This window comes from Sus scrofa, chromosome 14, assembly GCF_054392235.1.
Source record: "Sus scrofa isolate SSC_HxYL_T2T_F1_AM1 chromosome 14, Sscrofa_HxYL_maternal_Yorkshire_Landrace_v2.0, whole genome shotgun sequence".
Taxonomy (NCBI): domain Eukaryota; kingdom Metazoa; phylum Chordata; class Mammalia; order Artiodactyla; family Suidae; genus Sus; species Sus scrofa.
The window spans coordinates 36436543-36459777 of NC_139396.1; the positions used below are offsets into that span (position 1 = coordinate 36436543).

General features: G+C 39.2%; 1 protein-coding gene across 3 annotated transcripts in view; it reads left to right on the forward strand.

The window, feature by feature from the left end:
- GLRA3 (glycine receptor alpha 3) overlaps positions 1 to 23235 on the forward strand; it is a 488702-nt gene that overhangs the window by 141781 nt on the left and 323686 nt on the right. The window contains exon 3 of one of the 3 annotated variants that reach the window (XM_084997695.1): positions 17688 to 17822. The exons of the other annotated variants lie outside the window; for them this stretch is intronic. The gene's annotated coding sequence lies outside the window, so the exon portion shown is untranslated. The remainder of the gene's footprint in view (positions 1 to 17687; positions 17823 to 23235) is intronic. 3 annotated transcript variants of the gene reach the window in all.

Below are 23235 nucleotides of genomic sequence, written 5' to 3' on the forward strand. Positions count from 1 at the left end.
AAATAGGAGAAAACAAAGAACTCCGCTGAATCTCAAAGAAATGAACATTTTCAGTATATTCTGTCTTGATTTTTTTTTTTTTAATGGCTGCACCCTTGGCATATGGAAGTTCCTAAGCCAGGGATCGAATCTGAGCCCACAGATGAAGCAATGCTTGATGCTTAACCCACTACATCACAGTGGGAACTCCTATCTTGAAATTTCAAAAAATTAAAAAAAAATTACAGTTGATTTAAAATGTTCTGTCAAATTCTGCTGTATAGCAAAGTGACATACACACACACACACACACATTCTTTTTCTCACATTTTCCTCCATCATGTTCCATCACAAGTGATTGGATATAGTTCCCTGTGCTATACAGCAGGATCTCATTGTTTATCTACTCCAAATCCAATAGTTTGCATCTACTAACCCCAAACTCCCCGTCCATCTCACTCCATCCCCCTTTCCCTTGATAACCACAGGTCTGTTCTCTGTATCCATGAGTTTGTTTCTTTTCTGTAAATAGGTTCATTTGTGCCATATATTAGATTTCCAGATATAAGTGATACCGTATGGTATTTGTATTTCTCTTTCTGACTTACTTAGTATGAGAGTCTCTGGTTCTATTCATGTTTCTGCAAATCGCATTATTTTGTTCTTTTTTATGGCTGAGTAGTATTGGAAGACAAGGAAGCAGAGTCAAATTTGCAGCACAGTCATGGCCATATGCTGACCCTTATTATTGTGTTTCTTCAAACTCAGGAGTGTCAGCCAAGCTATTGAGGTTTTCTGTTCTCCTCCTCCAGTTTGTATAGGTTCTGTGTTATGGACTGAAGGTATCTCCCCCAAAGGCATATGTTGAAGCCCTAATGGCAATGTAACTATATTTGGAGAAAGGGCTTGTAAGGAGTAGATAAATTTAAATGAAGTCATTAGGGTAGGTCCCTAATCCGCTAGGATTGGTATCCTTATAAGAGAGGCAAGAGACGCCAGAGCTTCTTCTTGCAGCCATTGAGGACACGGTAAGGGGGTGGCTGTCCTCAACCAGCAAGACAGTTCTCACCAGGAACTTCACTGGTTAACGCTTTGATCTTGGACTTAGCAGCCTCCAGAACCTTGAGAAAATAAATTTCTATTGTTTAAGCTACCCAATCTATGGCATTTTGTTATGACAGCCTGAGCAAACTAAGATAACCTGGAAAATAAAAGATCAAACCCTATTCAGAAATCAAGACATACATATACTGTCAAGTACAGTAGTTGCCTTCAGTTCCTGAATCTGGGTTTCAGAGCCCCCATTAGGAGAGTCACTGAAGGGGATTTATAAAGCTCAGGATCAGGCACTGACTTGGGTCAAATATGAGAATTCTTGCTAGGTAGCAGAGATTTTTTTTCAAAATGAGATTTAGCAAGGGACTTGTTTACTTGTATAAGCTTCTAGGGTCTAGAAACTGATGAGTTTCAGATACTAATGTAGAAGTGACTTATTCATGAAAAACAAGTATGCTAGAGATGAGCAAAACTGTGGCTCAAACTGTGACTCTTTCATGTATTTGCTATGAAACAAGTGATGAAGGTATGATAATATTCTAGACCTCATTTTCCTTGTCTATAAAATGAGGATGAAACCTAGATTGTTGTGATAATTACATGAATTTGTGCATATAATAGGCTTATAGTGTATGTGGCACTAATAAATTCTATAGGTACATTGAAACCAAATAGTAGTAATAGCAATATTATGTCCTTGTTTACTTGTTGAAGTATCCCTCTTATTTTTATTGGCAACTTTTTGGTAAAGTTCTTTTTTCATACCTGTTACCTCTCTGTTTTTATTCAGCATAAATCTTATTGATTTTGAGGTGTTGTTATGAAGAGGGAAGGCTTTCTCTAGGGCATGCAGGGATCTTCGCATTTCTTATTTGTCATAGGTTTTCTAGCCTCTCAGCCATTTTTCCGCAAAGCCCAACTTATTAGTCTTTTATAGCAGCAACTCCACTCAAGAGAGTTTTTCTCCCTATTGTATCTAAAAGATGGAGCAAGTCATCCCCTGGGAGTGTGGCTTTGGGCAAGAGGAGTGTAGCTGATGAAAGTCTTCTCTATCTGCCCACTGGACTGCCCTTGACCCACTTCTTTCTCAGCTCTAATTGATTCTAACCTTGCAGTATTGTTGTAACTGCATTGCTGCTTTCCAGGTCTTCCAGTGTTGGTCTGGACTTAATTCTACTTTTATAAAAACCCTTGTCATTTCAATGACTTTTTTGAAGGAGTGAATGTTAAAAATAGTTTGTTGTTCAATGACATTTAACTGAAAAATCATTATTTTTTAAAGATAAAATAACAATGACAAGAAATGACAACAGCAAAGGTAGTCCCCAAATTCTTCAAGTCCATGGTTTAAGGTGTTGGCAGGCAGAGCAATAAATGCTTTAGGAGGAGGGGGAATGAGTCAAAAAGAAGTTGCAGCATAGAGAGGGGACCAAGAGTAAAGAGTTTTTACAGCCTAGGCTGTGGTTTGTGAGGCCATGGTGAGGATTTTGAGTTAAATAATAGGAGAAGGTCTATGGGATGAGTATTTTGAGCTATCTGGAGAAATGAACTAGGTGTGAGACGTGGAAAGCAGCAGCTCTGAAACCTTACTCTTCTTTTTCCTCCCTGTACCTGCTCCACACAGTCTGGACTGATCCTGAGTGAAAGGAAAGGTGCAGGAAAGGTGCGGTCTGGAAACAAGGAACATATATGGCTGTAGCAGACTGAGAAAGAAGGATAGTGAGCTCAAGAAGAGTCAAGGGGAAGTGGTGAATTTCTGCGGTTGTCTGCTTGAGTGAGTTGGGTTAGGGTGAATTTGAAGACACTTAGTCATAAAAGAAACATGGCTATAAATCCCTAAATAATTGCTGCTGGTATTTTCTTCCATTTTGAGAAAGGCATAGATTGTTAATAAGATATAATTCACTGAGCTAAAATTATTTGATGCAGAACATCAGTCATTTGAACGATACACTTATACTTCTGTTTTCATGAATCTCTTACAAAGAACTATATTCAGAAACTGTTGTAGGTTAACTTTAACATTTTCTTTTATTTTTTTGTTAAATATCGTTTATTTTTTCATATTGTATATCATATATTGTGTCTAAGCTTTTTTATATTGAAGTATAGATGATTTAAAATGTGTTAGTTTTAGGTTATAACCAAGTGATTCAGTTATACATATACATAAATCTATTATTTTTCAGGTTCTATTCCCATATAGACTATTATAGAATATTGAGTAGAGTTCCCTGTGCTATACAGTAGGTCCCTGTTGGTTATCTCCTTTATATATGGTAGTATGTATATTTTAATACTAAACTCCTGATTTATCCCTCCCACTACCACTCTTTGGTAACCATAAGTTTGTTTTTGAAGTCTGTGAATATGTTTCTACCTTGCAAACAAGTTGATTTGTGTCTTTTTTTAGATTCATCGTCAAGTGATATCATATATTTGTCTTTGACTTTCTTCACTTAATATGATAATCTATAGGTATATCCATGTTGCTGCAAATGGCGTTATTTCATTCTTTTTATGACTGAGTAACATTCCATTGTATATATGTACCACATCTTAATCCATTCCTCTGTCAGTGGATATTTAGTTTGCTTCCATATCTTGGCTATTGTAAATAGTGCTGCAGTGAACAATGGGGGTACATATAACTTTTCAAGTTATGTTTTTTTGCATGATTTGATGCCCAGGAGTGGGATTTCTGGATTATATAGTTCTATTTTTAGTTTTTTAAGAAACTTCCATACTGTTCTCCACAGTGGCATACCAATTTACATTCCCACCAATGGTGTAGGAGGGCCTGTTTCTCTCCACACACTCTTCAGCATTTATTGTTTGTAGACTTTTTAGTGATGGTCATTTTGACTGGTGTGAGGTGATGCCTCAGTATAGTATTGATTTTCATTTCTCTAATAATGAGCAATGTTTAGCATCTTTTCATGTGCATTTCTGCCATCTGTATGTCTTCTTTGGAGAAATGTCTATTTAGATATTCTGCCGAGTTTTCCTCCTTCCTTCCTTTCTTTTCCTTAATTTCTCTTTCTTATCCTTCATTGTTAGTGTACAGAAATGCAGGCATTGTTTTGAATTTAGGAATAACTTAGGAAAAGCATGTTTAGAAAATTAAACTTGGCTTTCTAAAGTGTTTACATCCCCCCCCCCGAAATCTGAGATGTGTGAGTGTGAGTTTATTTCAAGTGCCTATGTGCATATTTTAAAATAGCTGCATGTTTCCATTCTTGTCTGAAATTAAAAAATGAAAGACCCCAGAAAATGACCTCGTTGATTGAAAATTAACTTGTGATTGAGTAACTATGAATGATTAACTGTGTTTCATCCATTGGGAAGTTGTCCTCTTTTGATGTCAGTGGATTGGTTTAAAAAGACAACATTTACTTGCCCCATTAGGGCAAGATTTCACAAGTATCTACTCTTCTTTTTTTTTTTTTTTTTTTTTTTTTTTTTTTGTCTTTTTGCCATTTCTTGGGCCACTCCCGCGGCATATGGAGGTTCCCAGGCTAGGGGTCGAATTGGAGCCGTAGCCACTGGCCTACACCAGAGCCACAGCAACGCGGGATCCAGGCCGCGTCTGCAACCTACACCACAGCTCACAGCAACGCCGGATCGTTAACCCACTGAGCAAGGGCAGGGATCGAACCCGCAACCTCACGGTTCCTAGTTGGATTTGTTAACCACTGAGTCACGATGGGAACTCCAAGTATCTACTCTTTTATAAGAGAAAATTTGTAAATATTTATTCACTTCTTAGTGTGGAGATAAGGATAAGAATTACATTTTTTTTTTTATTATTGTACTAGCTCAGAACTACATTAGGCCCTTTGTTACCATCCTCTGTGAGAGATTCATTATTGCTGTTTTACAGATATTGAATAGAAAACTCAACAGGATTAATTAATAGCCTCAAGTCACACGTATCGAATGTAGGTGAGTGGGAATACGAGTTCAGATTCTTTTGCAACTAATGCCTCTCCTATCCCTGTGGTATTGTATTGTACTCTCTCCCCTCTTTTTTCCTTTTCTTTTTTGGCATTTAAAGGCATTTATCTTGATTGTAGCACCATTCCAAATATATAATTTCCATTATTACATAAGATTCCTAAATTTATGCAAAAATAATGACAGGGAAATGAGAAGGAGCAGAGGAGAAGCTAGGGAGTGAGATCAAGAGGTTGCAAGCTCGTTTGCTTTCCAAAGGTAAAACCAGGGCAGCCAGTCGACATTTATTTTTATTTTGCTCTGGGCAGTGTCTGCAGTGGTTTTGAGATAAAATTTATTTCCTACGTATTTCTGAAGCCACTGAAATGTCCTTTCTTCCAGGGTATGAAAGAATTCCTCCGTCGTTTGCCTAAATAGATGGAGGAAAAAGAAATGGCCTCTTCTTTAGACATTGATATGAATACCCCATGACACTGTCTAGAGCTTCTCAGTGCCTTTGCAGAAAAACTTTCTTTCTTGGAGGCAGTTTTCTACCCAGTTCTTATATTATTCTCTGCTCTTTTGTTGTTTCTTTGTTTTGTTTGTTTGTTTGTTTGGTTTACATAGGTAAGAACTACGGCATTTAAAAAGCTTCATTCTACGTTGTCATTTGACATCTGTGGACAAAACCACAAGTGTCAGGGTTTTAGAAGGCTTCGTAAAAATGTCTGTGCTTGTGTCACCCCTTACTCATAAAGCCATATTTGTATAAATATGTATTTGTATAAATAGTATTTGTATAAATACTACTGCTTATCCAAATCTTATTCAGCCTGTCAGGCTGCAGAGGTCTCAACTTGCTGGTGAAGTCTTTCAGGACTGCTCCATTCACAGTGATTTCTGTCCTCCTTGGATTCCTTTCTTTCCTTCCTTCCTTCCTTTCTTTCTTTTTCTCTCTCTCTCTCTCTCTTTCTCTTTCTGTCTTTTTAGGGCCGCACCTATGGCACATGGAAGTTCCCAGGCTAGGAATTGAATCTGAACTGCAGCTGCTGGCCTACACCACAGCCCCAGCAATGCCAGATCTGAGCCACTTCTGCAACCAACACCATAGCTCACAGTAAAGCCTGATCCTTAACCCATTGAGCGAGGCCAGGGATCGAACCTGCATCCTCATGGATACTAGTTAGGTTCATTACTGCTGAGCTACAACGGAACTCCCTGTCCTTTCTGGATTTCAATTGAGGGGGCTATAGAAAATGGTCACTTAGGGTTTTCCCTTTATCTCCTTCATTGTTATTTACCCCTTACCTATCAATTTCTCGTTGCCAAAATAAGGTGAAAGCTGTCATCTAATGATTTTTTTAATGCTCTTCGCACCCATTCTACTTCCAAATGCATAATCCAGCATCTAGCCACTGGTAGGCAGTTAGCAATATTTTCTTTAATATTTTTGCTCAACCTGTGTTTAACACAGTCATGGTAATGAGGATAGAAGACAATAGTCTGTTCTGTAATTCCTTAATGATAATATATAAAACAGGTATTAGGCTTGGAGAAGTATGATGTAACAGAAAGCATGTTAACCTGGAAAACACAAAAGGCTCCTCACTGTTGTGGTCTCAAGTGGTCAACTCAGCTCATGCATTTAATCTCCCTGGAACTTTTCCTTATCTTTTATTTAAAAAGAGAACATGCCAACACATGTTCTTTAGTTTTGTTCTGGAACTAGCCTTCTGAAAAAAAAAAAAAAACCCAAACCAAATCTGATTCTTTCCTTTGATCTCTACAGGCTGTAACTTTGATTGCTGTCAATTTGTAGTCAACATATATTGCTTTTTCCACACGTTATGGATTCTCCCACAGGCTCTGACAATAAAACTCTGCACCGTTGACTGTTGGGCACAAGGGAATTGTGGACTTTAAAGTTAACGTTATCCTCAGATTTCTTAGAAGAATGTTAAGGAGCAGCTGGTGTGCTTAAAAATTCTCAGCTACTTGAGCCACCACATCCTACTTTATAGCTCTGGGAGAGAACTTACATGGAAGGAACATAAAAAGGACCACTTCATGTACACAGTGGGACTGGATTTTTCTGCCTTGTTTTCTATACAGAAGTTAGTTCTCCCTTGGTTACTGTGTTACACCCCTGAACTCAGTGAGCTTTTTATGTTGCTCACCTGACGGCCTCCACGTCTGATGGTGGTAAAACGCTTACATGTAGTTTGTTAATATTTGCTCTGCTGAGTGCATCTTGGCAACTCTTCTCAGGATTACTGTCCTTCCCACGTTCATGAATAGCCCAGCATCATCGGCTTTGCTCGTGCAATGTGTGCTCCATTTTCCTAGTAAGATATCTGATTATTAGTTTTAAAGAATTATTTCATGCTGATTGCTAATATCACATAGCCATTGCTAGTCTCAGGGTCATTCAACAAATACTAGAGTTATTATCAGTACAAATTTTTACACAAGAGTTGGGAGGTGGGCAAGAATTACCAAAAAAAAAAAAAAAAAAAAGAATTAAACTGGAATAGTTTCAGAAGGATAGGTGTTAACTCCTCTCTAAGTGTTGGTAGAATTCACTAGTGAAGCCATCTGGTCCAGGGTTTTTGTTTGTTAGGAGTTTTTAAATTAATGATTCAGTTTCAGTACTGGTAATTGGTACCGTACATATTTTCTGTTTGTTCCTTGGTTCAGACGTTGGAGATGTACCTTTCTAAGAACTGGCCCATTTCTTCCAGATTGGCCACTTTGGGGGCATGCAGTTGTTCATAGTTGTCTCTTATGATCCGTTGTATTTCTGTAGTGTTGGTTGTAACTTCTCCTTTTACATTTCTGATTTTACTGATTTGAGCCCTCTCCTTTTTTTTTTTTTTTTTCTTGATGAGTCTGGCTAAAGGTTTATCAATTTTGTTTATCTTTTCAAATAACCAGCTTTTAGTCTCATTGAACTTCATTGCTTTTTTAAGTCATTTATTTCTGTTCTGACCTTTAGGATTTATTTCCTTCTACTCACTTTTGAGTTTTGTTTGTTCTTTTTTTCTCTAAGTTGCTTTAGGTGTAAAGTTAGGTTTTGAGATATTTCTTGTTTCCTGAGGTAGGCTTGTATCACTATAAACTCTTCTTTTAGGCCTGCTTTTGCTGTGTCCCATAGGTTTTGGATTGCCATGTTTTTGTCTTCATTTGCCCTTAGGTATTTTTTATTTCCTCTTTGATTTCTCCAGTGATCCACTGGTTGTTGAGTAGCATATTGTTCATCTCCCACATGATTGTGTATTTTGCAGTGTTTCTTGTAGTTGATTTCTAGTCTCATAGGGCTATGGTCAGAAAAGATGCTTCATATGATTTTAGGTTTCTGAAATTACCAAGGCTTCTTCTTTTGTGGCTTAGCATGTGATCTGTCCTGGAGAATGTTCCATGTGCACTTGAAAAGAATTTGTATTCTTCTGCCTTGGGGTGGAATGCTCTATATGTATTAGTTAAGTCTATTTGGTCTAATATGTTATTTAAGACCTATATTTCCTTATTGATTTTCTGTCTGGATGATTGGTCCATTGACGTAAGTGGGGTGTTAAAGTCCCCCACTATTATAGTGTCACTGTCAATTTCTTCTTTTATGTCTATTTCAAATAATAACTAAGTTAAGAAAACATAACTTCTGTTTATATTGAGATGTTATTTTCATTCTAGTTTTTTTTTTTTTGTTTGTTTTTTTCGTTGCTGTTGTTGTTGTTGCTATTTCTTGGGCCGCTCCCGCGGCATATGGAGGTTCCCAGGCTAGGGGTCGAATCGGAGCTGTAGCCACAGGCCTACGCCAGAGCCACAGCAATGCGGGATCCGAGCCGCGTCTGCAACCTACACCACAGCTCACGGCAACGCCGGATCGTTAACCCACTGAGCAAGGGCAGGGACCGAAACCGCAACCTCATGGTTCCTAGTCGGATTCGTTAACCACTGCGCCACGACGGGAACTCCCTCATTCTAGTTATTTTGTCAGGATAAGTTTTTTAATTTAAGTTTCAGTGTTAATCTGGATCTGCCTGTCCAATATGATAGCCACTAGCCAATTATGCCTATTGAAAGTAACACCGAAATTAATCAAAACTAAATAGTATTTTAAAAAATCACTTTCTCAGTTGACCAGCTACATTTCCAGTATTAAATAGCAAGAAAGTAGGAGTTTCCTTTGTGGCTCAGTAGGTTAAGGATCTAATGTTGTCTCTTTGAGGATGCAGATTCGACCTGTGGCCTCACTCAGTGGGTTAAGGATCCAGCATTGCTGCAAGCCGTGGTGTGGGTTGCAGATGCAGCTTGGATCCAATGTCGCTTTGGCTGTGGCCTCAGCTGCAGCTCCCATTCAAGCCCTAGCCTAGGAACTTCCATATGCCGCAGGTGCAGACATAAAAAGAAAAAGAATAGCAAGAAAGTAGAGCTATCTATGGGCTAGAATTTCCAAATAGTTAAGCATTACTTCTAGCTAGGGGGAGATGTGGGGCTGCTCATTTTTTGTTTTTATTTCAAAGTGGGAGGAAATTTGAGGATATTTACAGGTCAGTGTGAAGCAGCCTGCAGAGTGCAAGAGGTTCATCAATACAGGAAAGAGGGAGGAAAATCAATATAATAAAGTCCTTAAGAAAGTGGAAAATAATGAGTAGAGCACAGATAAAGGTATTAGCTGTCGAAAAAAGAAGGGAGACTTCATTGTAAACAAGAAAAAGCCTGAAAGATGGGTTTTAAGATCAGTGACAGGAAGTTGAGGAAGTTTTTGTCCTTTGGTTCCTATTCTCTTTATCAGCTATGAATCAAAGAATATTCTGGGACACGGGGGAAACAATGAGGTCAGAAGTTGGATGTGGTGGAGAATATAAATCAGGTGCTGAGTGGCTGAAATAGCAGGACTAAGGAGGAAGCAGTAGGATGTTGAGGGCCTGGTTGAGGTTGGCGATTATCAAGTTACAGTTTCAAAGGTCCAGACAGTGGTGTGATTTTCCTGCTGCTGTCAGTAGGCCCGTGTGGGCTCTAGGAAGGAAAACAGTTGGGTTCCACCAGGCTTAATTTTTCTTTAAAGTTTTGTTTTCTCCAGATGTTCTCTAACACTAAATAGCCAATTTGGCTTTGAAGAGATGCAGAAGAGCTGGAACATGGCGATATCAGGAGCTCAGCTGAGCTGGAGAGAGAGGTGAGCTGGCAGGTCTCAGAGCAGCCGACTAAAAATGAAATGGAACATGAAAGGAAGAGTCAATCATTTCATCATTTACCATGATAGTGTAAGCAAGAGGCCAACCTGGAGAAAGCCCCAACTCCCACCTGCTCCTTTTTCCCCACGTTTGAGGGTCCCTGGGTTAGAGCAGGTGGCTCAGCACAAAAGGAAGGATTATCTCAGGAGTTCCCATTGTGGTTCAGTGGTAACAAACCCGACTAGTATCCATGAGGACACGGGTTTGATCCCTGGCCCCACTCAGTGGGTTAAGGATCTGGCATTGCTGTGGCTGTGGTGTAGGTCAGCAGCTGCAGCTCCAATTCAACCCCTAGCCTGGGAACGTCCATATGCTGCAAGTGCAGCCCTAAAGAGCCAAAAAAAAAAAGGGGGGGGGGATTATCTTCATGGCTGAGGGAGCCTCAAATGTAAGGTTCCAGAGGTTTTTTTTTGTTTGTTTGTTTTTGTTTTTTGTTTTTTTTCCCAGAGGTTTACTTAACCCCGGGAAAGGAGAGGGGAGAGAGAGTGCAATACTGAGCCCTCAGCCAGAAGAGAGAGTTGTGTTTTCAAGTGTCCCCACTTTCTCCTATAAGAGGTGCCTAAGCATGGCCTCTGTGGATGGCCCCCCAATAAAGAGGCCCTCAGACGAAGGCACTGGGCTAGGAATGCAGATTTACAGAAGAGCAAGGGTGGCCATGGAGGCGTGCACCCCTTCCAGAGCCTGCAGTGGAGGCTGTACTTGCATCCAGGTGTGGGGTGGGAGGGGCACTTCTCCCCTGTGAGGGCTGTCAGGAAAGCCTCTGTAACGGCCCATGTTCAGGCCTGAAAAATCACACATTGTTATTCTGGCCGGGAGCTGGATTCCTCATGAGACGGTTATAAAAAGGGTGAAGCACAGTCTCTGTGCTGGAATTCCCAAAAAAAGGTGAAAAAGATACATATAGAATGAATAATTATTCCAATGGAAGAAAGGATCGGTGATGAGGTCAGATGATGTCAGACAGGTCAAAGGACAGTGCAGAGGGAAGAGTGGGAGACTGAAATATGGTTTCCAGACTGCATTTTGAGATAATCTCAGGATTTGTTAGGAAAACATATTTCTGTCTCACCCACAGAGATTTAGATTCACTCGGTTTGGGACAAGCACAGAAATACCTACTGAAAGCAAACATCTGGGTGACTGTGTGGCCAATAGTTATGACTACAGTTTTAGAAAGACTGTGTGTTGTGAGTATGGGTGGCTAAAATGGAGAGAAAGTGGAGTTCCCATTGTGACTCAGTGTATTAAGAACCTGAAATAGTGTCTGTGAGGATGTGGGTTTCATCCCTGGCCTTGCTCAGTGGGTTCAGGATCTGATGTTGCTGCAAGCTACAGTGTAGGTTGCAGATGCGGCTTGGATCTGGCTATGGTGTAGGCCGGCAGCTGCAGCTCCAATTCGACCCCTAGCCTGGGAACTTCCATATGCTGTAGGTGCGGGCCTCCAAAAGTAAAAAATAAAATAGAGAGAAAGTGAATATTATTAATGTGAGATTATCACATGTGTGAGGGGTATAACTTGACAAACAGAAACCAAAGGAAATAGAAGAAGCTTCTCACCAACAAAGAGGGAAAAGAGAGGAGCGCTTAACTGCTGATGTCATTAATAATAGGCAAGATTGGCTAGCTCTTTTTCCACTTTCTAATTCAATCCTATTAACAAGGCTGTGGGCATGCCACAGATGGCTAACTTTATACGTAGATATACCCCTTTTACAAATCAGGCCATTGAGGCTCGGAGAGTTTGAGCAACATGTCCAAGATTGCAGCAGCCGGTAGGTAAGTCAGGTTATAGTAAAAGCCCTTGGCTTTGCCTGATGTGCTTCTTTATACACTCAGCCTTGTCTCTGGGTCACCAGTAAAGGGTGTTTGGCTTCCTTCTCTTTGTCCTTCAGCAAGTACAGTTCTCGTAGAGCAGAAACCTAGAGGTTTTGATTTGAGTCATCCTCAGGGATGTTGCTTTGCCTTTCTCTTTCTCTCCTTTGTCTCTCCTGTAAGCCTCTGGTGCTGGGGACCACTATGTTAGCTTTTGTTTAGTCTTCCATCTCTCCCGGTGACACTGACTTTCTCTTCTGACCTCTCCTGCCAGCAGGTTTTAATTGCCCACACTAAAGCAAACAGCAACAAAAACCACTAAATTAAAATACCTAAGTCTATCATTGAATAAGTCTTTGGTGTCTCGGTTTGATTTTTTATTTAAAAGAGAGATTGGCCATTTCTAATGGAAAACAAGACACAAACTCATCTCTTTATTCCTGGTTTTAAAATCGTATTCAAATGCATATCTGTTTTGAACTTTAATAATTTGAGTATTTATTTTGAGAGAAGTCACATTTTTTTTTAAATTCTGAGACTTCTCAGGGGATCTACCACCCATGCAATGACCTGTCAACATATTTTATTATGTAGATTTGTGAAGATTTTTAACAAGAAGAGCAGGCCATTTATTTCAGAGTGAGAGTCAATTCACTACCCGAATAAACACTAATTTTTGCATCCTAGTTATTCTCAGAAAATCAATACAAAACTGCATTTTGCAAAGGGAACAAAAATGAGTTAGCTGGATACACACCAAAATGAATCTTTATCCTAGTCTAAAGATGTTTGTGGTACGTGCTACTAAATCTGATCCATAGCCTACAAATTGAATTTCAGATTGCTTTAACTTCAGCAAACAGACATTCAATTTTCTTCCTCAATAGAGAGAAAATGTTTGCAGAATAGTATTTATTCATAGGCCTTCACAATCAAAAATAACATCACTGGCCCACTTAATCATGATATTATTTGCTTTTAGCTATTTTTAGAAGTGCGGGAAGGATTTGTATCAATTCAGACAGTGTCTCATTCCTTCCCTATTTTGCAACAAAAAAATCCCTACTGATCATTGGGAAGATTAAGAGGTTTGGCATGAAACCCGGCATAACTAACTTGGATTTTGGAAATTGAACTTGCCTTTATCGAACCAGAGCATTGAGAGGCCCTGCTTGGCTTTCAGGATGTAATACACACTTTTAATTTTTTTTCCTGGATGGCATTCGCTGAAGTTATTAAATTCGTGATTCTCAACCTAGAACTTCATTTCATACCTTGGAATTGGGAAATAATAACGGAACCTCAGAATATTTTTAAAACCTTGTTTGGTTTACAAGAGTTTATAGAATAATGTGGAAAATAAAATGACTTGTTGACAATAAAAGGAGGAACAATGTCTTCGAGGGATTCTGAGATTGAAATCTGTAACCAAATATTGAAGCCTTTTATTATTTTAGTGCATTAATCTGCCTACCTTCTTAACTGTGATAACCTGTGCTTCCCTACACCCTTAGAAAACGGGGCACAAAGGAAATTTTAAAAACACAGGATTAGTGAATGTCAGTATGTCACCATGAAATGTACTGTGATAGGGAATCTAGAAGTCTTTACTAATGACTTAAAAAAATTAAAAATTTCTAGCCACATGAAACCTTTAAATGAATGCGAAATCAAACAGGTAGATAAAACCACTTTCTCCATAGTAAGGACTTGGGTACCAAGCCCAGTGGTTGCCTCTGCATTCAGTCATGGCATCTTCCTTACACATCTTCTGCATAACGTGTGCTGCTTAGATTATACAGGTAGAGAGTACAACAGGAGTTTTATGGTGTTATCTACTTTCTGTTTGAATGTACTTGACAACATATGGTAGGAGAAGGGTATTTCAGATTGGCCTTTGATTTATGTAAGATGGATATAGTTATTTATAGGTGATAGCCAAGAAATTTGATGAAGTTTAATGTCTTCCTAAATAAATAAATAAATAAATAAATAAATAAAAATAAAGGAGTTCCCATTGTGGCTCAGCAGGTTGAGAACCCGACACGATGTCCATGAGGATGCGGGTTTGATTCCCAGCCTCTCTCAGTGGGTTAAGGATCTGGCATTGCTGAAAACTGTCGTGCAGGTCGCAGGTGTGGCTTATATACAGCGTTGCTGTGGCTGTGGTGTAGACTGGCAGGTGTGGCTCTGATTTGACCCCTAGCCTGGGGACTTCCATATGCCATGGGTGCGGCCCTAAAATGAAAAAAAAAAAATTTTGTCTTCTATGTAACCTATTTCCTTTATTTGTCCTGTTGCATTGTCCTCAATAGCTTTAAAAATATATTTTGTTCTCTTCCCTATTACTCTTCACTCTTCAAGAACTGTCCATTCTTCACCTGCTAACACAAATAAGCTATGAAGAAAGGTGCAGCTTGACCCAGCCACACCCAATTTCATAACCCTGTTGAAAGGGTATGAAATTGCATGTGTTTTCTGTATTTATGGTTTCCAATAGGTTAAAAAGGGCATGTTTTCTTTACCATAAATCACTTGAAAAGGTCATTTCCTTTTCCTATTTTTTTTTGGTTAATATGATATAATATGAAGCTTGGAATTGTAAAAGTACATTTTATTAAATTTATTTCAAATTAGAGGTAAGGCATACTTTGCCTTGATGGGGTAGATGATACTTATCACATTTGAAGGTAGGGATGTTCAAGCCTGTGCACAGATGATCAGGTGCATTTGTTAACTTGATGCAACAGGGAGAAACAACATTTTGGAAGCTTAAATAATGATTTTTTGTATGGCTACACTTCAGTGCAGAACAGCTGATAGTTTAGACAAAACAATCTTTTGCCTGAATGAATACTAATATGAATATTGTACTAATACAAATGGTTTGGGTTTAAGCAATCCAGCATGAATTTTATTCCATACTTAACCTTTCACAAAATATTATTTCCTGGTTCAGTATTTCTGTCCTAGTTTTCTTCAAAGCATTTTCTAATGCCAAAGTGCAGGAGTTCCCGTCGTGGCACAGTGGTTAACGAATCCGACTAGGAACCACGAGGTCGCGGGTTTGATCCCTGCCCTTGCTCAGTGGGTTAACGATCCGGCGTTGCCGTGAGCTGTGGGGTAGGTTGCAGATGCGGCTCGGATCCCACGTTGCTGTGGCTCTGGCGCAGGCTGGTGGCTACAGCTCTGATTCGACCCCTAGCCTGGGAACCTCCATATGCCGCGGGAGCGGCCCATGAAATAGCAAAAAGACAAAAATAAATAAATAAATAACAAAGTGCAGCATCTGGTTAGAGTTCATGAATTTGCTGGCTGGATTAGTCCCTTTCTGCTAATTTTATGTTATTGTGCATACAGTATTTAAAAGACCATAGCTAAATCTAGGCATGATTAACTATCTGGAAATTTCACAAACACAGCAGATTTGACTTATCTAAGTGGAAATGCTCCTTTGTTTTTCATAAAGATAATTTGGCCAGTTATTAGTGTACTAAAAATGCTGTAGCAGAAGTTCTGTCAGTTTGAATAAACTAAAATCTTTATGTTCCAGGTTATGTCTGAATTTAATCTTTTGTGAAGGGGACCATTTTTCATATACCAGTTCCTTTTCTTTTTCTTACCTCCTGTCCCAATATGGTGTCTGGTAAAGAGATGCTCCCAGGAACTGCTGATTCCACTGGCAGCATTTAAAGACGTCATCCTAACAGTCAGGAGAGGGGAGCATGATTCCCGGGTGGGAGAGGCAGTGACAGAAAAAAATTGAACAGTAGAGGAACTCCTTTGGGAATCCATCAGTCTTTTTTTTTTTTTTTTAATTTAATTTTATTTTTATTTAAGTAAAGTAGATTTCCAGTGTTGCGTCAATTTCTGCTGTACAGCATAGTGACACTTGCAGCAATACTGTGCAACTAGAGATTCTTATACAAAGTCAGAGAAAGACAAATACCATATACACATAAATACATAAATCACATATATGTGGAATCTAAAATATGGCAGAAATAAACCTATCTACAGAACAGGAACAGATTCAGTGGCCATAGAGAATAGACTTGTGGTTGCCAAGGGGAGTGGGGAGGAAGTGGGATGTTAGTTTGCTTTTTTTTTTTTTTTTTTTGCTTTTTAGGGCCTCATGTGTAGCATATGGAAGTTCCCAGGCTAGGGGTTGAACTGGAGCTGCAGCTGCTGGCCTATGCCACAGCCATGGTAGCCCGGGATCTAAGTTGCATCTGCGACCTATACCACCCCTCATGGCAACACTGGATCCTTAACCCACTGAGTGAGGCCAGGGATCAAACTGGCATCCTCAGGCACATTAGTTGTGTTCATTACCACTGAGCCACAAAGGGAACGCCTAGTCTGCTTTTAATAGGAGACCTTGACCCAGTAAGCAGTGGTCTCAGTTCCCTAAAAAGCCCAAGGTCGCTTCTTCCAAGGTTAACAGTGAGATGGCTGCTTTCTGGATATCTCTACATGACTACCCTTCTAAGTGAGGCTTTGAGGCTTTGAGATATATTCCATAAAACCTGTTAAAATGAAAAATAAGAGATAATGAGTGAAAATGTTTAAATGAAGCAATATTAGTAACAATTGTTTGTGTTTTTGTGTTTGGGCAAATACAATCCCTGAGAACCCCATTCCTTAATATTCAGATATGAAAACTAATTAGCATTAACCCAGGCAGGAAGTCTCCATGTCAACTCGCTGACTGTATCTATTACGATTTTGCTTAAAAAATGATGAACTGCCAATTATTTAGGAAAAAGATAGATGTCTTCAAGCATTTTAGTCTAATGAGACCATCTATCTTATAAAATCTTAACTGTCACTAAAAAAGAAAACCTCGTTGACAACCATTCATTTAGGCATAATAAGGCAGTAAGTGATGGGAAGCTGAATGTTCTTATATGCTAAAGAATTCTCATATTGATAAAAGAAAGTGATTCAACTCTTAAGAAATATTGGAACTGAATTGCAGTCAGCATCTACAGCATTCTGACTAAATGGGCATTATTTGGGTCATTATAGTATCGGGAATATATTAGTGGTAGGTGAAAAAACAAGGGAGAATTTGTGAAACTCAGAGAGAAAGGAGTCAGATGCTGAATGTGTGTCAACCTTTAAGGCAAATCAATTTAAGGATTGATCTGGGGGAGGAAGGGAGGAAGAGAGAAATCTCATTTGGAAAATGTTGATTTTCTAAGCCATCCTTGTATAAAGGATGAGATTCCTTGGGGTCCCTGTGGTCAGTCAGTATTTATAGAGGAATTAGCATTTTTCAGATCTTTCCTTACCTCTTTATCATATCTCATTTTTCTGTTAGTTTTTGTAATGTAGGTGAGACCTTCTGTTTGATGGATAAGCACATAATTTTCTGTGACAGAGAAGGCCCTAAAAACAAACTTAATCATCTTTATAGCTTAGGCCCTATGCTTTTTTCGTTTGTTTTGTTTTGTTCTTTTGGGGGTGTTTGTTGTTGTTGGCCATGCCTGCAGCACCTGTAAGTTCCCAGGCCAAGGATCGAACCCACGCCATGACAGTGAACAGAGCTGCTGCAGTGACAATGCTGAATCCTTAACCTACTGTATCACAAGGGAAGTCCCCTATGCTCTTTTCACCACCCCACACTAAACGGGATGTTTTGCATATTCTGTCTGTTCCTAGGAATAGGACATTTCCCCTGCACCCAGTTCAATATGCACTGCAATTTCTTATTCAAGCGTCACAATATTGAGGGCTCCTAGCTTACCACCAATTGAGAGAGAGAGCAAAGGAAGCTTTGTTCATCTCCAAACTTGTGTAAGTACTTTCCTCAACAATCTAGAAATAACTGAGCAGATGCTCTTTCTACTGAACACAATGCAGAGGTGGCCAAAAGGCCAGATAATGTGCTTCTTTCTAAGAAGAAGCTGTGGTGGAACATTTGCCTAATCTACCTTGAAGGTAGAACATTTGCCTAATCTACCTCCTCTGTTTAGAAATGACTGTGTTCACTACCATTAAAAAGAAGCCTAATATTAAAAAGAAAACAGTGATTTTCTTGGATATGTTTAGGTAAATATTGTTGGATATGTTTAGGTAAGTATTGTAAATTAAAAAAAAAAAAGAGATGGGGAGTTCCCGTCGTGGCACAGTGGTTAACGAATCCGACTAGGAACCATGAGGTTGCGGGTTCGGTCCCTGCCCTTGCTCAGTGGGTTAACGATCTGGCGTTGCCGTGAGCTGTGGTGTAGGTTGCAGATGCGGCTCGGGTTTTGCGTTGCTGTGGCTCTGGCGTAGGCCAGTGGCTACAGCTCCGATTCGACCCCTAGCCTGGGAACCTCCATATGCTGCGGGAGCAGCCCAAAGAAATAGCAAAAAGACAAAAAAAAAAAAAAAAAAAAAAAAAAAAAAAGGAGATGAGATAGCTTACAGAACTGATATTCTGGTTTACTGAAAAGTATTACATCAATTACCAACTTTCAAAAAGTAGACTTTTGAAACTTTCTAAGAACAGCTTATTACAGGAGTTCCCATCGTGGTGTAGCAGAAATGAATCTGACTAGGAACCAGCTTTTTTTTATTTTATTTTTTTAGGGTTTCACCAGCAGCATATGGAAGTTCCTGGGCTTAGGTTGAATCAGAGCTGCAGCTGCAGCTGTAGTGACACAGGATCTGAGCCGTTTCTGCAAGCTCTGCTGCAGCTTACCTTACTGGGCGAGGCTGGGGATCAAATCTGCATCCTCACAGAGACAACGTTGTGTCCTTACCGCTGAGCCACAATGGGAACTCCTGAGCCCAATTTTATCTTTGTTTTATATATCCAAAGAAGCCTGAGTATTCTGCTGTGTGCAGACCACATCACCATTATACAGTGTTAAGATACAACTTCTGGATCTTTGTATTATCTGTTTATTTGGATTCTGGATTAACCGCATTGTTTTTAATACTCTGCATTTTTATTTGTGCATTCATTCAGTTTATATTTACTGCTCTCTTTTCAAACGAGAGCATTTTATTACCCTGGAGAGCAAATTATCCCTTTTAGGTATAATCTTCCTACTTCAAGGTACATTGCAAGTAACAAGATGCACAGGGAATGCTGTCCCTGTGTAGATCACCAGCTCAGATAATTCTCTTAAAATGCTTTCAGTAAGCAGTTTCCAATTTTTATTTTTGAATAATATGGCATTGAATATTAATAAAGACATTAGTTCATGGAAGCTAACCCCAGATCATTAGCATTCATGAGACCAAAACTGAAATTAAGATAGAAGAAATCATAATAAAAGTGGGTGCTCTACTGTCTGATTTTTTCAGAAAAAGAAAAAAGCTTTCATTTTTATTTTTTAAGTATTTAATAGTCAGCATCAATTTAAAGTAACTTTGACTGAGATCTTGGTTTCAATATTCACTTGATTGTTCTAACTGATAAAAATTACTAAACGCATTATTTGTAAGTTGTCCTTGATCCTATAAACAGTGTGAGTAAGGGGTCCATAACTGAATTGTTTACTTCCCTGTCCCTGACATTAGCCCACGTCCTAGAGAAGCAAACACGTTTAAAATGTTTCTTTAGTTTAATGATTAATGACATCCAATATCCAGAACAATGAGAAGATTAACCATAAAAAGGATCACGTTACCTATCTGGGGGGTTTTATATAATTTTTACAAAGAGCTGCAATTAAACCCATTTAAACTTAAATCCGTATGTCTCCTCTTTTCAAATAAGTTTATAGAGTTTTCAGAGAGACAGAGATAGGAGGAGGACAACAGTTAAGAGTGCATTAGAGAACATCTGAAACAATGATAAAGGGGACCACGATTGCGATGACAAACTGTAAAAGCTGGCCGAAGACTCTTGGCAGCCAGAGCAAGAGGTTAAGTGCTTTGCTCTGATGATCAGAAGGGGAAAATGTCAGTTCTCAGAACAAAGCAAGATGTTCTCAGACTCTGTTAATTATAGCTGGCTGTTAACAGCAGACACAGTAGAATGGCTCACACACAAGATGTTTGGGTGGAGGTGCGGGTTCTCGGGATCAGGGCTGTAAGAGCCGAGCTCTTTGCAAGTCTCCTGACTTTTTCTCATGTTCTCAGGTAGGTTGCTGAGCCTCAGCCACCTAAAGTCCAGGGAGATTATGTTTGAGTCCTCATTACTGTTTAAGAAATTTTGGTCTTATGGAGCAAAGCCCCACGTATAGAAACTGGAGTTTAAATGGTAGCACCCTAGGCCCAGTCAGACTGTGTCACTGATTCTGAAAGACAGGATTCAAACAAAATGGGTAGGGCGGAGATGCTCTGGGAAAATCTGGTAGAAAAAGCGGTGGCTTGCTCACACACAACCGTAAAGATGCCAACACCAGGCGGTATAAGTCTAGCTGGGCGGAATATTCAGAGCCTATTTATGCTATGCCTTCCTTTACATTTCCCAGACTAGCCAAGAGGTCTTCCCCCAGAATATGAGGTGGAGTTGATAAGTGGATCTAAAGTGTGGCCACTGAAATACTGCCATGGAAGGAACCAAGTGGGTCTCAGTATTCACAGATGAGTATCAGAGGCTTTGGTACAAAATCTACCGTTGATAAGGCAGAAAAAAATAAAGGAAACACACTTTGTAGAGGGAGCAGAATTTATAGGTTAGTTATGCAGTGAATATAGTAAATCCAGTGGCCCATCAAACATTATTCCTATATATTTCTTCTAATACAATATTTAAATATCACCATATATTTTCAGAAGGGGCCTGTGCTTCTGAACGCAAAACAGTAATTTCACGCAATAGTGCTTTGAAATTGTTAAGCAAGGTGACCCATTCAATCTAATGGTGTTTACTGGTGCATTTAAGTTTAGGATTGTTTTCTTTGGCGGTATCCTAGCTAGAACTTCAAGTAAATTTATGCTTTTGAATTTTGTATTCTGCTTGGACATCTGAGGTGACTTCAGTTGAAGCACTCTTGAAAGTGAAGTCACTAAACACAAATGCAAATCAGTTCTTAAAGTATCCTTATGGGGAATGGTTTTTGCATATTCTTGAAATTTCATCTGATCCTTTTTTGGTTTATAAGAAAATCGTCGCAATAAAAAGCTATAATTATTTTGAAGCCACTAAGGTTGAAACTTCATGTATCCTAGAGCTGGGGAGAAAAAAGAAGCAGCTTCTTTTATAATTTTGTAAAAGGCTTTCCCACAATTTATATCTCTGTGCATTTGGATGAAATGTTAATGATAATGGACAGCTGTGCTTTCCATCTGAAAGCAGCATCTGTGCCATGCAGCGTTGTCAAAGGGTGAAAGGCCTAACTTCTTGCCATTAAGCTGGTTAATGAGATGTAACTGAAAGAAAGCACTTTAAAACTGAGATTTTCAGGGGAGTTCCCTTTGTGGCTCAGTGGTAACACACCTGACTAGTATCCATGAGGATGCGTGTTCGGTACCTGGCCTCTCTCAGTGGGTTAACGATCCAGCGTTGCCATGAGCTGTGGTATAGGTTGAAAATGCAGCTCCGATCCTGTGTTGCTGTGGCTGTGGCTTAGGCCAGCAGCTGTAGCTCTGATTTGACCCCTAGACTGGGATTTTCCATATGCTGCAGGTACAGCCCTAAAAAGCAATAAATAAATAAATAAATAAACTGAGATTTTTTTTTTTCTTTTGGTTGATTTTGCTGTGGAAACGACTGGGAAAGTGCTCCTGAAGTTTCTTAACTCTATATGCCAGAATTTAAACAAACATTTTCTGCAGTGCTTGTTTATATAATACTTGTATTTTGTCTTGAGATGTGAGAATAAGTTAAAAAAATAAGTACACATTTTGATAAACAATGATCTCCCACCCACTCCTCACCAGAAATTTTTCTAGTGATACTGTAGAATTGTTTCAGCAAGAACTACTCTACTGGGAATACCTCCCACTATGCTCTGAGAATCAGGGAAATAATTAAACTAAAAAGAGGGAGAAAACTGGCTGCCAAAAGGGTAACCTTAACAGAAATGGAGCATGAATTTTTCAGTTGTTTTTATTCCTGTCCAAAGTGTCATGGCTTACCACTGAACAGAACAAATTAAGCAATGCAGACAACCATAGGTATAATAAGTGGTAAATATATATATGTGTGTGTGTGCATCAAGGTGTAATATGGAGTAAATATATATATATATGTATATATATATATATAATATGGAGTAAATATATATATAGAGAGAGCTGGTTTTTAAATTCTTTAATTAATATTAGATATAAGAAGGGCTTCTAGAGCCAGCTTCTTTCTCTCATGATTTTGCCACCTCCTGGGACATTGGAGTTCTTTGCTCTCAGCTGGCAAATAGGAAAAGAAGGTGGACAAGGCAAATGTTCCTTTAACCATGTTAGCTGAGGTGTAACATATAACTTCCCTTCACAGTCCACTGGCTAGAATTAGTTATGTGGCCACAGTACAATTCCTCAGAAAGAGGATCTGGGAAATATAGACGGGCTGAGCAGGCACTGTGCAGACATGACTCTACATTGCAGAAGAGTGGTGATTTTTAGTGGACAGCTCAGAATTATTTGTTTCAGGTTGACATTCTGAAGTCTTGGAACAAGATCAGGGTGTATTAGAAGGAGGGCTCTTTCTCAGGAAGCTATGCTTTAAAAACACATTGGGGTTCTCTTGTGGTGCAGCAGGTTAAGGATCTGGCATTGTATCTGCAGCAGTTTGGGTCGATGCTGTGGCATGGGTTTGACCCCTGGCCTTGGAATTTCCACATGTTGCACGTGCGGCCAAAACAAAAACAAAAACAAAAACAAAACACCCCAAAACAAAACAGAAAACCTATATCTCAGAGTTCCCTGGTGGCTCAGTGAGTTAAGGATCTGCCATTGTCACTGCTGTGGCTTGAGTTGGATCTCTGACCCTGGGTTGCTGTGGGTGAGACCAAAACAAAAAATAAAAACAAAAACAAAAAACCCCCATGACATCGAAAGCTCAAAATCTTTTCTCTGAGATCAGGAAGTCAGGAGAAAGACTTTAAAGTTAGTATGTAGACTTACAGCCAAGACACCTAAATTACTTATCTGGGCATTGCTAAACACACACTTCACATCGAAGGTACAAATTTATTTTACATTAGCTATGTATCTCACTACGTGTTGAATCAGGAAAAATTTATAGAAGGTTCTTACGGGATTTCGTAACTAGCACTCTTGCCTCTTTCCATCTCTTCAAAGTATGGCAGGAAACCCTTGATCTATATGT